Source organism: Atractosteus spatula, chromosome 1 (genome assembly GCF_055471065.1).
Source record: "Atractosteus spatula isolate fAtrSpa1 chromosome 1, fAtrSpa1.hap1, whole genome shotgun sequence".
Classification (NCBI taxonomy): domain Eukaryota; kingdom Metazoa; phylum Chordata; class Actinopteri; order Semionotiformes; family Lepisosteidae; genus Atractosteus; species Atractosteus spatula.
The window spans coordinates 61,188,251-61,203,522 of record NC_142706.1 but is presented as its reverse complement, the minus strand read 5'-3'; positions in this window follow the sequence as shown (position 1 = coordinate 61,203,522).

The window sequence follows — 15,272 nt, the reverse complement described above, 5'->3', positions numbered from 1 at the left end:
GCAGCGGCAACTTATAAGATACGTTGGGCTACTAATTGCCGTGGAGCACAGCTAAAGACATACAGGTATGCAACACCTGTGGGACTGAGCTGATCCAAAGCTGGCTGACGAAAGGGAAGACGCCAACTGCTGGGAGAGGCACGGCAGGATTTGGGCCGGGGTCTGCAAATCCCACAATGCCAGGCACAACCACATGGGAAGGGAACACCCAGCACGCATGTCAAACCAGAGATCGGGGACCAAAGACAAGCTGGGTGTCTGTGCCTTCTGAAAACAGAATCTCTCTCCGACTCAGTTACTGGAGGATCTAGTGTCTTCCACTTTTTATTCTGGTCAATTAACCTATTAGCTTCATTACTTTCTTCATTAGACATATAGACTATAGGGTCCTCCTTTCTTGATCCTCATCTCATTCGTTTAAAAAATGGTCCATTTGCCTATAAACATCTCCATGCCTGGTTAGAAGTACTACAATTAAGTGATTAATTACAGAATTAGAGTAACAATGTTAACTGAGTGCTCTGATGGAACAAACACTGGAAGACACAGGTTCTCCGGGAACTGAGTTTGAGGCCTAGTCATCACCAGCTGGGCCAAGAGAAGAGATAAAGAGATAAAGTACTCCAGTTAAACCTTAATTGGATCAGTTTAATATGTCTCTCAGAGACAGAACTGTATAGAACTTAAAGAGATAAAGAAAACCTGCTGCATCCTGGGCCCCATGGCCTGGGGTTGAGAAACTTTGTTCTAGACACGGTTCTAGCCAAAGGTATCGACAATACGTTCACACAGTGCTTCAGTAAACATTTCTGTGCAAGAAGTTGTGGTTCAAATCAAATTCAAAGACCCTGTGGACGTCTAGTCATAAAGTATTAATTACCATTATTCAATTCACAGTTAGAGTACCATACTAAGTTTTCATAGCCCATGCCGGTCTTTCAAGATTTAAATGATTTATACTGTTTAATGATTTATGAGCATACAAACATGCTTTTCTCCGTAACTAAGTTCCTTATCAGTAGCTTCACTACTGTGCAACAACAGACCGGCTTAAGTTCCTACAGTGTGGTGGCTCTGTGGCTCAGGATCTGCGCCTGTGGCTGGAAGGTTGCTGGTTCGTATCCTGTGGCTGGCAGAGGAATCCTACTCTGTTGGGCCCCTGAGCAAGGCCCTTAACCCCAACTGCACTCTGACCCCAAGCTTCTCTCCCAGTCTGTGTGTCTCATGGAGAGCATGTTGGGGTATGTGAAAAGACAAATTCCTAATACAAGAAATTGTATATGGCCAATAAAGTGATCTTCTCTTTTACCCTGCCACTCACAGATGGATGATGTGAAAGACCTCTTTAGGATCTATTCTCAGTTACAGCTACGTTAGGAGAAGTGCCAGAGAGTCTCTAATGCACCACAGTACAGTACAGATAATAATGACCTTTAAATATCTGGGCCAGCAATTCCCAATCAATGCTCTAGTATGGTGACTAGGGACATCTGTTACAGATGTCATCCTTCCACAAGAGACGTCAAGCCTAGGTCCTGACTAATTGATCTTTAAAGATCTCTGGGCGCTGTTTGTAAGAGTAAAGATGTTAAGCCAATGTCCCGGCTGCTGGTACATAATGGCTGCTGTGTGTCTCCAATTAGGGTCATTGGTGCAGAATGGTGGTTGTGTGTCTCCCAGATGGGGCTGCTAGTGCAGAATGGCCGCTGTGTGTCTCCCAGATGTGGCCACACTTCACTGGTGGGTGATAAGCATGGTGGAGCTAGGTATTTAGTGCATATGGCTTTTTAAAAATCTGTGAAAAGGAAACAAGTACAGAAATCACTTAAAAAAGTGTTAAGGGAAACTCAAGAATGCTGGATTTTATTGCCTTCACCCTTTTTAATTTCCTTTCTTTCGTGTAATGCTATAATGAAACATCTCCCAGGTTGACATGGGGCTCATTCCTGTTGATTTTGTGTTTGTATTATTATTTTTTTTAAAGCCGCCCAGCGAAATAAATGAAGAACCGTAGGAAACAGCTTCTGTGGCTCTTCTACTCCCTTTTTTAATCCCCACTCTTTGTTAAATGTAATAATTGCAGAGAAATGTGCAGTGCATCAGTGTCTTCCCTATTGTTCTCCACCCCCGTCTGGCTAATGTGAGGCTGGGTGCAGGCAATGACAGTCAAGTGAGCTTTTTATTGTCATTTTAATGAAAACGCCTGGAGGTATCCCACCAAATCTGATTGAAAATTAAAAAATATATTGGCTCTTACCCTGTACTATTGATCGTGAGGAAGAGAATCATTTCATATTCACGCTTGGCAAAGCACTTGGTCAGGAAAAAACGCTGTGTGTTTCTTGAAGCAGAGTTTTGTGTCTGCCGGGGCTCAGACAGATCTTTGTGTCCAGTGATGTTACAGCAGTGCCGGTCTCATCGGTGTGAAATAGGTGTGTGAGTGCAGGCATGTTTTCATTTTTGAAAGGTGTTGGAATAACCTGTTTGGAAATCCATGGGTTTGCCTGTTAAGTTCATTTTCTGTGGTCAATTTCCTGAGAGCACAGCCATTCACTTAAATTAGCTCTTGACCACGGCTTCCAAATAAAGTCGAAAAAGTAGAGCACTCGTGCAAAATAAAATTTTAATGCAGATATTGTGTATATATAACAGGATTTTCTTCAGTCTTTATATGCAATAAATAGCTTTCCATGCAACTAAAGTTTAATTAATGCTTATTTGCTGGTGTATACTATCACTGAGTAATAAGCAGTGGTGTGTGGCACTGTGTTTCTCCTGCTCTGGGTGATGGGAGGACTGTGTACTGTACCTCTTAAGTGGATGATAAGGGGTGAAGTGGGGTACCGTGTACCTCTCAGCTGAGTGATGTGGGTAATATGTACTGTGTCCCTCAGCTGGTGATGTGGGGTACCCTGTACCCCTCAGCTGGGTGATGTGGGTAATTTGTACTGTATCCCTCAGTTGGTGATAAGGGGTGAAGTGGGGTACCATGTACCCATCAGCTGGGTGATGTGGGTGATGTGGGTAATGTGTACCTCTCAGTTGGTGATAAGGGGTGATGTGGGGGTTATGGTTATCCTACAACATTTGGCTGCACTTAAAATCATTTGACTGAGTCAGAAGCTCCTGATGAGAGTTTTCTTAGAAGTGTTCACTTTGTATTTTGTAATTTCTCAAGAATAGATCCTTCTACTTCTTCTTCCAATTTGAATAATTTTTCCAAAATATGAACTAAACTGCACCGCAGTATACTAATCCACGAATCCCCCGATTCTCTGCAGAGGTCTAACGCTCGCACCCTATAACCTGTGTCTGACATTCGTAGTGACCCATACCACTGGGGCTTCGACCTTGGTCATTCAAAACAAGATTTACGTGGCTTTCAATCATGTTTAATTTTTTTAAAAAGAACTAATTTAAAGATTGGTGGGTGACAAAACACAGGCCAGGGCAACGATCCACAATTCTCTTTGATTGAGTCACAGATGGAAAAATCAATTTCCTCCCACTTCATAAACTTGTAAATAATATATCCTTCTTTCGCAGGGCATGTAGTCTGTTCACAGGTCCACAATCAACCCTCAGTGCCCTATAGATTTCAGAGAAGAGAGGTGTGTTCTGCTCAGTCCCTACATTATTCTTATTATTAATATTATGAGAGGGGGAGGTACAGTGCTGTCCAATATTGCACAGGTTTTTATAACCTTCACTACATTATATATTCCATCAATAGCAATACAAATATTTATTTTCTACGCTTTACAGCAAAGCAAAAATCAAATAAAAATTGATCTTCACTTTGATTTTCCAACAACATTCTGAAATTACCATCTGATCCACAAAAGCTGTGATAATTGAACGTGATTTTAATAAATCGTGTTTCCGTGCATTGGTTGTGTTGTAGGACAACTGTGCAACAATGGAAAAAGCCTAAAACAACAGCAATAACTAGAATCACCAGCTGCATATACTGTATATATAGTGTTTTTATCCCAAAGAGGCTGACATGCAGGACTTTTTGCAGGCAGTGTGCAAGTCACTCTTTGGTATGGGCCATAGCACTTGCAGGCACTACAAAGGCTCACCTCCAGGCCGTTCAGTGACTACGACCATGACATCACAGTGGTGGGGCGAAATTATCCGAATGCACCTGGCATCAGTTGGCACGGGCTTGGTGGGGAGAGACTTTGTTACAGTGCCTCTGGTGGTAGATATGGAGAACGCTGGATGCAGGTTCCCCTGGCACTGGAGCTCTAAAAACATTAAAAAAAGGTTACAAACGAGAGGAGGTCAGTCAGCCCCTGTCTCACGTCTCAATGTGAAGAAATACACTGGGTTACATCGGTCAGTGTCTTTGAGAAGTTTGAGTAGGGACTGAATCTTTTATGTCTTGAACAGAGAAGGTTACGAGGGGACCTGATGTAAGTATTCAGAATTCTCTAAGGGATTGACAAGCTTAACCCAGCGTAGTTTCCCAGAATGAACAGCAAAACACGAACCAGAGGACACAAGTGAAACCTGCAATTAAAACCAAGAACAGAGGGCACTTCTTTACCCAAGGGGTGCTGGGAGTGAAGAACATGTAATGCAGGCATGTGGTCAGAGCAGGATTTCCCATTAGGCTCTGTAGGCACAGTGCCTAGGGCCTACGAAGGAGGGAAACACTAGTGACTAACGAAAAACGAGCTGGAACAACAGGCTTGCGACTGACCCTAGGTGCTCCAAATCAATAATCATGCTCTGTCTAGCGGCTGTTCTAGACACTAGAAGTATGGAAGTGATGGTCGCTTGACTCGCTCCATCAATCATGGGTTCTGCATTAGAATAGTTTAAGGTGCATCATGTCAATTGACGTCATTCAATTGGCGTTTACCCCTCTTCTTGCACATTTCGGAGTGAAAGTGCCTAGGGCCTACGAACACCAAAATCCATCCCTGCCTGTGGTTGAAGCCGATACTCTGGTTTCTTCAATAAACGTCTGGATATGATCCTTTGATAAATTAACTGACTACCTAAACAGACTGGATGGGCCTAATGGCTTCCTTTCTTTTGTAATCTACCTTAAATTCTTACTTATGTGTGTATCAGGGGCCTTCATAATCTTCTCTGTTCAAGACTGACCACTGATGACATTCTTGTCATTGCAGTACAAAAAAGAGACCTTACCATTTCGTACCAGAATGCTGACTACAATTTGTTACAGTCACTAAGGTATCAAGACAACAGAAAGAGATCTCTGATTTTGGAGGCAGATCCATGTGGCAATGTCCACCCGTCCACCTTTCAAGTGATGCTTTCTGAAATCTTAAGAAGACGAACTGAGCAGAAGGAGAGGTTTCAGGAAAGCAGTCAGCCCAATCACTGTGATCCATTGACAAGGCTGCGAGGCTACTGGGTGTGTGTGCAAGGCATGTGGATTAGTATCATCTCTGCCCTCGGGTGTGTTCTCTCCCTGGCAAAACAATAATGTTTTGTTTAGCCAAGCCTCCATTAACAATAGATCAGCCCCGAACGGAACAGGCGCAGCTGGCTGAGATATGTGCATTGCTTTAGCTCTCTTTGCTCCGTTTCCCCTGTCTTGTGGTAAATGCAGGGCTGTGACAAATGGTCTGTGTCTGGCCACTATCCATTGCAACCTGCTGACTTCATTTACCCTGGTGCTTTTATAAAAGTCTCACAAGTTAACTCCAGGGCTCTGCGTACAGGAATTTCTATTACTAATCTAGAATCCTATACTGCTTTAACACTCTGCAGCTCTGTATGGGTGGAGCGGTGGCTCTGTGGCTCAGGCTCTGCGCCTGTGGCTGGAGGGTTGCCAGTTCAAATCCAACGGCTGGCAGAGGAATCCTACCCTGGTGGACCCTCAGCAAGGCCCTTAACCCCAACTGCTCCAAGGGCGCCATATAAATGGCTGACCCTGTGCTCTGACCCCAAGCTTCTCCCCCTGTCTGTGTGCCTCATGGAGAGCAAGCTGAAATTGTGTATGGCCAATAAAGTGATCTTATGGTTAATGGAAACATGCATGTATAATATCTGTGTGTGCATGAAAAAACCATCTAAAGAAACTGAAGATGACAGCAAAGAACTCTATTGATAAGAATTAAGATGTCCTTAAATGGTGTTGCCCTGTTAAAATGTACTAAACCTGTGCTGTATTATACTATTACTGCATATACTGTACAAATATCAGGTAAGATACCAACTATTTATGGAGAAAACCTGATAATTCAAAAACATCTGTCACGGCTCCCCATATTCAGACACAAGCCCTCTCCAAATCCCGCCCACGCCAGCACAGAACCGAATCACCCGATCACGCCTCTTGACCATCACCACACCTGCAGGCTCCCGGGATACTCAAGGGCTCGTTTCTACCACAGTGGTGCTTGCTATTGGGTTTCCCAGCTGAGCTCCTACTTCACGTCCTCACGGCGCCCTGATTGCTTTCCGGACTCTACGATTTGGCTGAGTACACCCGGCTTTCTCGAACCCCGCGCGCGAGACGTAAACAGCTACCGCATAGGGTCCAAATATACAACATTTTTTGGCAACGGTGCTGTTACAATATTTAAAGCTAATGATACAGCACAAATACAATTTGTTAGGAAAGTATACGTGTACGAGCCCTGTTCTTCACCTGGATTGTTTTTTCGGATTTATTTTTAAGGACCCTCCCCCCCCCCCATCTTGAAAATACAAAATATTACTGGGTGGGTGATCGTTTACTTTTGTCTCCCTGGTGTGCCATGGGGCTGTGGGAATCCTAGCCTAGAGATGAAGTCCCCAAGCCACAAGGCCCGGCGTCCCACTCCTAAGGCTGTGGAGATCGGGGTGAGGCTCCTGCACAGCCCAGAAATCAAGGCCTTAGAGGTGGCCTCAGTGCATGCAGGGGCCACGCTGCTGTGCCCAGGACATTTCCGAAGCCGATCAAGCAGTTTTATCACGAAGTCAGAGGCGTCAGGATCTACACCCCAGCAGTTGTGGAACGAGCGTGGAGAAAGGCAAGTGAAAGAAAAAGCCTGTGGAATCAGCAGGTGAGCCCCTCACTCATTCACATGAGCTACATCAACTAGGCTGGGTCAAGTCGCGCAGAGCCACACTGCCAACAGCACCCTAAGAAAAGCCTCTCACTGCCCGATGCCTGCCAACCTGGTTATCATGGGCTGCAGCACGGACAACTCTTCACTCTGGCAGGAGTTTTCAATGGGAACATCAGTGAAACTGAACTGGACTATAGTCAGCAGTGCCCGTGTTGTTGCTCTGGAGTCAGTCGAGAGAAAAGCAACCAGTTACATTCCCAGGCACCAAGGAAAGCCCTGTAAGACAAGCTAAAGGAACTGAATCTCTTCGTTTTTGATCAGAGAAGAACATCACAGGACCTAAATCTGATGCTGAAAATCTTTAAAGGTTTTGACGAAGTCAACCCAGTGGAGTTCTCCAGATCCAGCAGTGAAAGACCAACCAAGAGGACACAAGTGAAAACTACTTGAAGGTGAATTTAAAACTGAGAACACAAGGCAGGTCATAACATGAGATATGGTAGCTCTTCTGAATGGCCTCCTCTTCCATTCTGATTAGAAGCTGAACTGTCATTCTGCTTCTGGCCACCAGGATGTGCTGTTTCAAAGTCTCACACTGCTAATGAAGATCTCTGGCTGTTGGTGACTGGGCTTCAGCTAGATAAAAATAGCCAAAACTTGATTGTTTTTTTTTAACTCACCATTAAATTACGCATATGAGCTTGAAAAATAAGATAGGTACCACTGTCGACTAAACAGAAAATTGTAATAATATTTCTGTGCTTCAAAGGACTGGGAGATGTAAGTTGATTAAAATGCAAACAATCTCTCTAGGGGCTCTTCAGCATCCTAATCTCCCTTTTAAATCTGTGTACAGTATGTCTATTCATAGAAATGGACGAGAGCCTAGGCACAGCAAATAAATCACGACTATGAAAATTGTGATTCGTGAAAGACACCCAAACAACAAGTGAGATATTAAACCAAGGTCCTAAACTGCTCCGTCATTAAAGACCCACTGGAACTGATTGTAAGAGTAGAGATTATAACCCCAGGGTTGTGGCTTAATTGCTCTCTGAGTTTGTACATTCTGACCTCCTCCTTAATTCAAGAACCAGCTTCTCACTTCTCGCTTCTGCTGTGCACTGGGGCTGCTGTGTGTCAGCCAGGTGGGGGCAGCTCTTGTGTGGAAGATACAGCGATCATCCTCCTCTATGTGTGAAGTGCTTCTGGGATTTTTGGGGATGAAAAGCACTATGTCTATGCAAGGAATTATCATCATTATGTCATTAAAATGAAATGTGTCACAACAGTGACTGTAAAGAGTACATACTTTTGCTAGAAGGATTATATATGCAACCGTATTTACTGCCGTAAGGTCACTTTGAACAAAATAAGAAAATATTGTGTGACAGACAGAATAGATGCATAGGCAGTGTGGCAGACCGGCATGCTGTCAGAGCAGTTGATAGGCTGATAGATCCATCCATTCATTTTCTAACTGGTTCATCCAATTCAGGGTTGCAGGAGAGCCAGATCCTATCCCAGCAAGCAACAGGCGGAATGTGGGATATATCTGGATGGGACATCAGTCCATCAGAGGGCACAAACAGACACAAACACAGACAGGCACTCACACCAGATCCAATTTTCCCTGAAGCCAATTAACCCACCAGTATGATTTGGACTGTAGGAGGAAAACGGAGCACCAGGAAGAAACCCATGACAACACAGGAAGTACATACAACGGATGTTCAACAGATCCACCGTGCCACCCAAGACCCAAGACTCCACAGATTTTCACAATAGGGTCTAAAAAGAAAATTGGCCCTGGTGCAAGTGTGAGCGTGTCTGTATCTGTCTGCCCTGCCATGGACTGGCGTCCTGTCCAGCGTGTACCCTGCCTTGAGCTCGTTGCTCACCAGGATAGGCTCCAGCAACCCTGCAACCCTGAACTGGAGGAAGCGGATAAAAAATGGATGGATGTTAGAAAAGGGGAAGTGGTGCTCTTGCTGCCTTGTGTCCCACAGTGGTTTAAAGTGAAGGCAAAGAAAAAGTTATTAGAGCTAAGTATAAACCCTTTCAGGGGAGTCTGACTGATGACATTTATCACTGCCAGGAGTCCACAGTGTGGCCCCATGGTGGGCAAAAACACACCTTTCCCAGGATGTGACTGCACACGTGTGTGTGTGTATGAGCTGGGCCTCCGACAGCCGCTTGTCTGAGTGACTGTGAAGTCTGATCCCAGCCAATAGGAAGGGAAAGAGGTGTCAGCCGAGAACGCAGGCTTCCTGGCCTTCAGCCCGATGTCAGTCAAGTCCCAGAAATAATAATATAATAATAATAAACTTTATTTTTTATATATTAAAGGTGGCTTCTCAAAGCGCTTTACAGAATGACAACAATAAATAAAAAGAATACACAAGATAAAACACAATTACAATACACAGAGGAGACCGTGGATGGTGGTACTAAGTATAGTAGGAGCAGAGGGGTGAAGAATGGAACCAGTTAAGTTAAGGCTTTTCTGAAGAAGAGGGTTTTGAGTCTGGATTTGAAGGAGCTTAGAGAAGGTGACTCTCTGATATCCTTGGGGAGAGAGTTCCAGAGCTTGGGGGGATAACAGGAGAAGGCCCTGTCACCGATAGAATCTAGATGGGCTTGGGGGACAGATATGAGAGCAGAATTAGAAGAGCAAAGGTTGTGAGTTGGGGAGTAGGGTGATAATAGTTCAGACAGGTACTGAGGTGACAAGCCATGCAGAGCCTTATAGGTGAGCATGAGGATTTTAAAGTCTACACGGAATTTGACAGGAAGCCAGTGCAAGGACTCCAGGATAGGGGTAATGTGATCACTTGCACTAGACCTGGTCAGGATTCTGGCTGCTGAATTCTGGACGTACTGCAGTTTGTTCAATGTAGATGTTGACACCCCAGCGAGGTAAGCAAATCAATGAGTGGGCTGCAGGTATGAAGACTAGCTGCCAGTCTTTGTTGTTAACTCCCAAAATCCCAGCGTGAGGCAAGGAGCTGTGGGTGGGTTGAGGGGAGAGGTGTTGGGGGGGGGGGCTGAGAGAACAAACACAGTGGTTCCCCCCCTTTTTTATAGCGGTGAGGTTCTTCTGACAGGCGGAGAGACGCGGTGTGCGTGTGTGTTAGTGTGTGCCTGGCAAGCACAGAAGAGAAGGAAGGAAAAAGAAAAATCTTGCGAAGGGAAGGGAATGAAAACGGTGCACAGCTGCTGCTTGCGCTGCCTCTTCTCTGGCGTTTTGTTTTCAAAAAGAGCAGCGCTGTCATTTTTCATCTAAATGAGAACCTTCCGAAGATTCAAGAAGTCCCCTCCCTCCCCCCGACTTCGATTGCCACCCAAGCGCCTGTGAAAACCCAGCTTCCTCGCCGCTATCTGAAAGAGCGGGAGTCAATTAGAAGCAGGAATGGGAAAGAAGTGCCAGGTACCAGCTACAAACACAGCACTGACAACAGAAAGCACACAGGAACCAGCAGCGTGGGGACTGTCACTGTCTTTCCAAGCAAAACACAGCCCTGCCACATGAGAGGCAGCATGCAGAAGACACAATCCCAAGCATGAAAAAGGAGCTCACTCAAACACAGCAGTGTCTGGTAGCTTTCTGTGAATTTCTAACAGGTTATCAGAAAATGGGATGATCTCACCAGGGGTGGAGGGTGGGGTGCATCTTAGAAGGGAAGGACTTTCCTCCACACAAACACTTGTTAAGTATGTGCATATTCGGAGAGCACTTCTATACCACATACAGAGAAAGGAGATGAGTCACCATGCAGAACAGCAAGGTAGAAAGTCAAACAATTATGTCCAAGGAATGGATGCAATTAAACAATGCTGTCACTTCTAACCTATCCCAGCAAGCAATGAGCACAAGGCAGGGTACATCCTGGACAGGACGCCAGTCCGTCACAAGACAAATGCACAGACAAACACTCACACCAGGGGCAGTTTTCCCAGAAGCCAATTAACCAAACAGCCTGTATTTGGACTGTGGGAAGAAACCCACATTGTACACACATACAAACTCCCCACTCCGATATGAGGCAGCAATGCTAAGCAGTGCACGACCATGCCACCCCCAGCCTGTTCACCTGGGGTACAAATCTGAAGTTCTTAAAAGATACGCTGTATATGTTTCAATGGATCTATGAATTTATAATCAACATTTTTTTACTACCCACCCAATTTAGAATCACCAGCTGTGTGTTTACTGTACATCTCAGCTAACAGTGATGGCCCCTGCTGCCACATGGGCAGAAAGAGGAAGTGCAGACAATCTCCTCCGACCTGCCCAGCTCTCAACCCAGTCATCAGCGATAGACAGGAGCTTCTGCTCTGATTGGAGGAGCAGCAGCCTCTCATTGACATCACCACAAGCCTGCAGGTGGCCAGGAAACCACAGAGGACGCTGTTACACTGGGAGATAATACAGCCCTGACTGACTGATCTCAACCCTACCCCTGACAGCACTGCTCCTGGAGTAATCCCCCCTGGCCACAGTCAACCAGCCAGGGTTGAGCCTGTTTGAGCAGGCTCAGCCTCCATTCAGTCTCCTTTTTTAATGGATGCAGATCTGGGGATAACTGTTGCCTTGAAATATCCAGTTGTTAAAGAGCAGCTTTTTGATCCAGCATTTTAATTGAGCACACAGAGAGCTCAGCTGGGATTGAAAACCAAGAAGCGCTGAGGGACCCTTGGCACTGGCGGTAAAGCCGAGCTTCCCAGAATTCCACAGGGCGGCAGGTGATGCCGTAATCATTCATCATCGGTGTGACGCAAGGAGGGGTCGGGGTTGGGAACAGAACGCCGCCGGAGGTCCTGAGATGTTTACATATATCGGCTCCATCCTGCACGCAGCACTGCCCACGGGACGTGCACCCTGCCCTAGAGCTAACACTACCTCTTCTAAAATTTATAGAGGCCGCGATTGCACGGGTCGGCTAATGTATTTCGTTGCAACGCAGGTAAACATAACCTTTTTGCGAGGGTGACCGTGCAGATAACGAGAGCAATGCAACAGGTCCTAGCTTTAACGCAAACTCTCATTAAAAGCACTCTTCCTGATGGGCAAATTGTGGATGGAAAACATTTAAATTTCATGCTTGTGATCTGATTACTCTTGGTGCGAATTCAGTCCTGCAGGGAATAAGAGCATGGTGATGGGGTGGGTGGGGGGGGGGGGGGGGGGACAAAAGATGCGTGTTTGTGCACATTATTCTATTTTTTAAAACACAGCTCATTTTTCATTTTCAAGCCTCCTTTCCCAGCTTACTTGTATGACAGCAGCCTTTATGGATCTCGTGGAAAATAATAAATAAAAATGTTATCGTCCGCGCACTCTTCATATCCAGGAACCACTTATGTTCTTATTAGTAAGCTAAGCTAAAAAGTAAAAGGGAGGAAAAAATGCTTTCATTTTGAAGTCTTGCAAGACCGAGCGGATACAGGCAGCCATCATCTGCTGCTTGCTTACCAGCAATGCAGATCAGCGATGGGGGCCGAGCCTGGGTTTTGTGCTGTGCTGCACGACGTGCTTTTAATTACATTAGGCAACGAGGTGGCTGGAGCCAAAGTGCCTGTACTCAAGTGCAGGATCAATCACTGATCGATAGGACTCAGGTGCAAAAGGGCAGCTGGATCTTTGCTGGAGTTCTCAAACGAGAAGCAGGAAGCTGTGCTCTAGCTGCAGCAGTGAGATGAAAGAGGGGGATTGGAGCCTAATGAAATCTCCAGGTCTTTCAGCACCCTTGTTCAAACCTCTGTAGGATGCCCCCCACTGACTGTTTATTTTGTAGGTGAGTGCATAAAAATAACGTCCATCCAAAAATTCACAATTTTAGGTTTACTTTGCAGCACATGGAGAGCTGAATGTTATCCCTTATTTTACATATCAGACCTACAAAATATAATTTAATAATACAATTGTATTCCATCCATTCTCTAACTTACTGATCCAATTCAGGGTCATCACAGCCTATCCAGGCAAACAACAGGCACAAGGCAGGGTACACCCTGGACAGGACACCAGTTCATCACAGGGCACACAGACACACCCAGACCAGGGCCAGATTTCCCAGAAGCCAGTTAACCTACCAGTACAGTATGTCTTTGGATTGTGGGAAGAAACCTAAATGAACACAGGGAGAACATACAAATGTCACGCAGACAGCTCCCCATATCTGGAATTGAACCCAGGGTCTCAGCACTGCTAACCACTGTGCCGCCCATATATGCATCAAGTTTAATGCAATGGCCCAGCGTATGGTTTCTTCAAAGAACACCTGTGTATTTCTACCAACACGTTTTGCCGACACAGTCCGCTAACTCCCTCCTTCTGTGCTGCAGTAACAGTTTAAGGGACCACAAGACGGAGCTGTGCCCCCCTTGCAAGAGAAGTGAGAGTTCTCGTATGGGTGCCGATCCCTGTGACTGCCAGGCCCAATATCCTCCGCCCACCTCCTCCCCAGAATCCCTTGGGACTCAGTGGCTCACATGTCCCATCAGCCCTTCTGGGGGGCGTTCTCTCAAGTAGTGTACAGAGGAGAAAGACAGCCCTGTCAGTTTTTAATCTTGTCTCTCTAAAACAAACACGGAACACCCAGGGGAATAGGGCACAGAGAGGCTGAATAAAGAATGCAAGCACAGCTTCTGTTTCCTTTTCCTAAGAGACCAATCCTTGTTCTAAGGAACTAGCATCTTAAATTGGATCATCTCTATTTACAAACTATTATTTTTTGCCGAGCACAAATCATGCTATCGGCTACATTCATAATTAGCTCCATGCAATGCCTTAAATTGTTAGTTTTTGCCAAGATTTGGGTGAATTTGTTTGTTTTGACAGAGAAGAGAGTTCTGGTTTTGAAAGCGGTTCAATACAATGGCCTTGGTAAAGCATTCGAATTTGTGATGCGTAAAAAAAAAACAGCAGAATTAAATTCATCCAAATAGATCCCAGATCTGTTTCTGTAGCCTGTTATGCAGTGGGCTGCAAAACCCGAATCCGTGAATGTGTTTACTTTCACGCTGTGCCTAGCACTGCATATTTCTGCTTGGAGGTGAAAATTGTGAATTTGCACACACCTGAGCTGAAAGGTTGTTGACGAGAATATTTTATTAAGGCCTTCATGCTGATTCCTTGTTTTCATCAGGGTTTACAGTAAAAGTGGGCTACTTCACAGTTAAACTATTCCAGTCACATTTGTTTTGGCAAACAGTGTCATCAGAGCAAATTATGTCCCACTTTTACACTCCTCTTGAAGTCAACAAGGCGTGCAAAAAGACTTGCGCAGAGTCTTGCGCAACTTTCTAGCACCATTTTTGCAAACTGTGAAAATGTGTCTCCGCTGTAAAGTCTTGTGTTAGCACTTCAATTATAAAAATCCGCTAATTAGCAGCAGCTGCAGTGTACTTGTGTACCGCGGACTTGCAAAACAACAGAAAACAGATTGGTGCAAAGGAACGTAATGATCTGAAGTTATCCGAATTAACGCACGTTTTGACTCGAGCTGCCGTTTGCGGTGGTGAAGTGCCTGATACTGACAGCGCTGAACAGCAGCTGCTCTTTCAACATAAATGGAGCTGCGCTAGATCACAGCAGCAGTACAGTTCTTTGATCCCCGAAGCAATCGGATCGGTGTGATTACACAATGCATGGCACGCTGTTGGTGTTGCGCAGTGGGAGTTAGTTGCACAGCATAATGCAGTTGTGCTGGAGGTACTATCTGGCAGGTAAACAGCCAAATTCAGCACGAATAGATCTCAAGTTGGCGGAGTCACTGCTCAGCCTGACTCCCTTGGCACAGGTTGAAACCGGGTAGTTTTGGGGATCCCACAGCCCCGTTTCAACCCCAGAAGGAGAACTGCATCAGGTGCGTTTGGCACCCTGCAGCAGACAGAATCTACGGGCAATGAGTTAAAGTGAAGTCATGGAGCCAATGTGAAATAATGGCGTTAAAGCAAATCAGTCTTGTAATCGTTAATCTTCTGATGTCTCCATAAATGACTAACAGCATGCCATTGATCTTTGTAAGCGATTGTCTTCTGATGTAACTCTTGCAAACTTCGACATATTTATTAATTTGACATCCCATTATTTTTGTGCACTTTACCATCCTAAGGATCCACTTTCTATTCATCATAAGCTATGTCTTGATATTTTTATGCCCATGTCTTGCACCTTGTTGGCTGTGTCCTGCCCAGAGGCTACAGATGTGAATTAGCTTTCAAGCT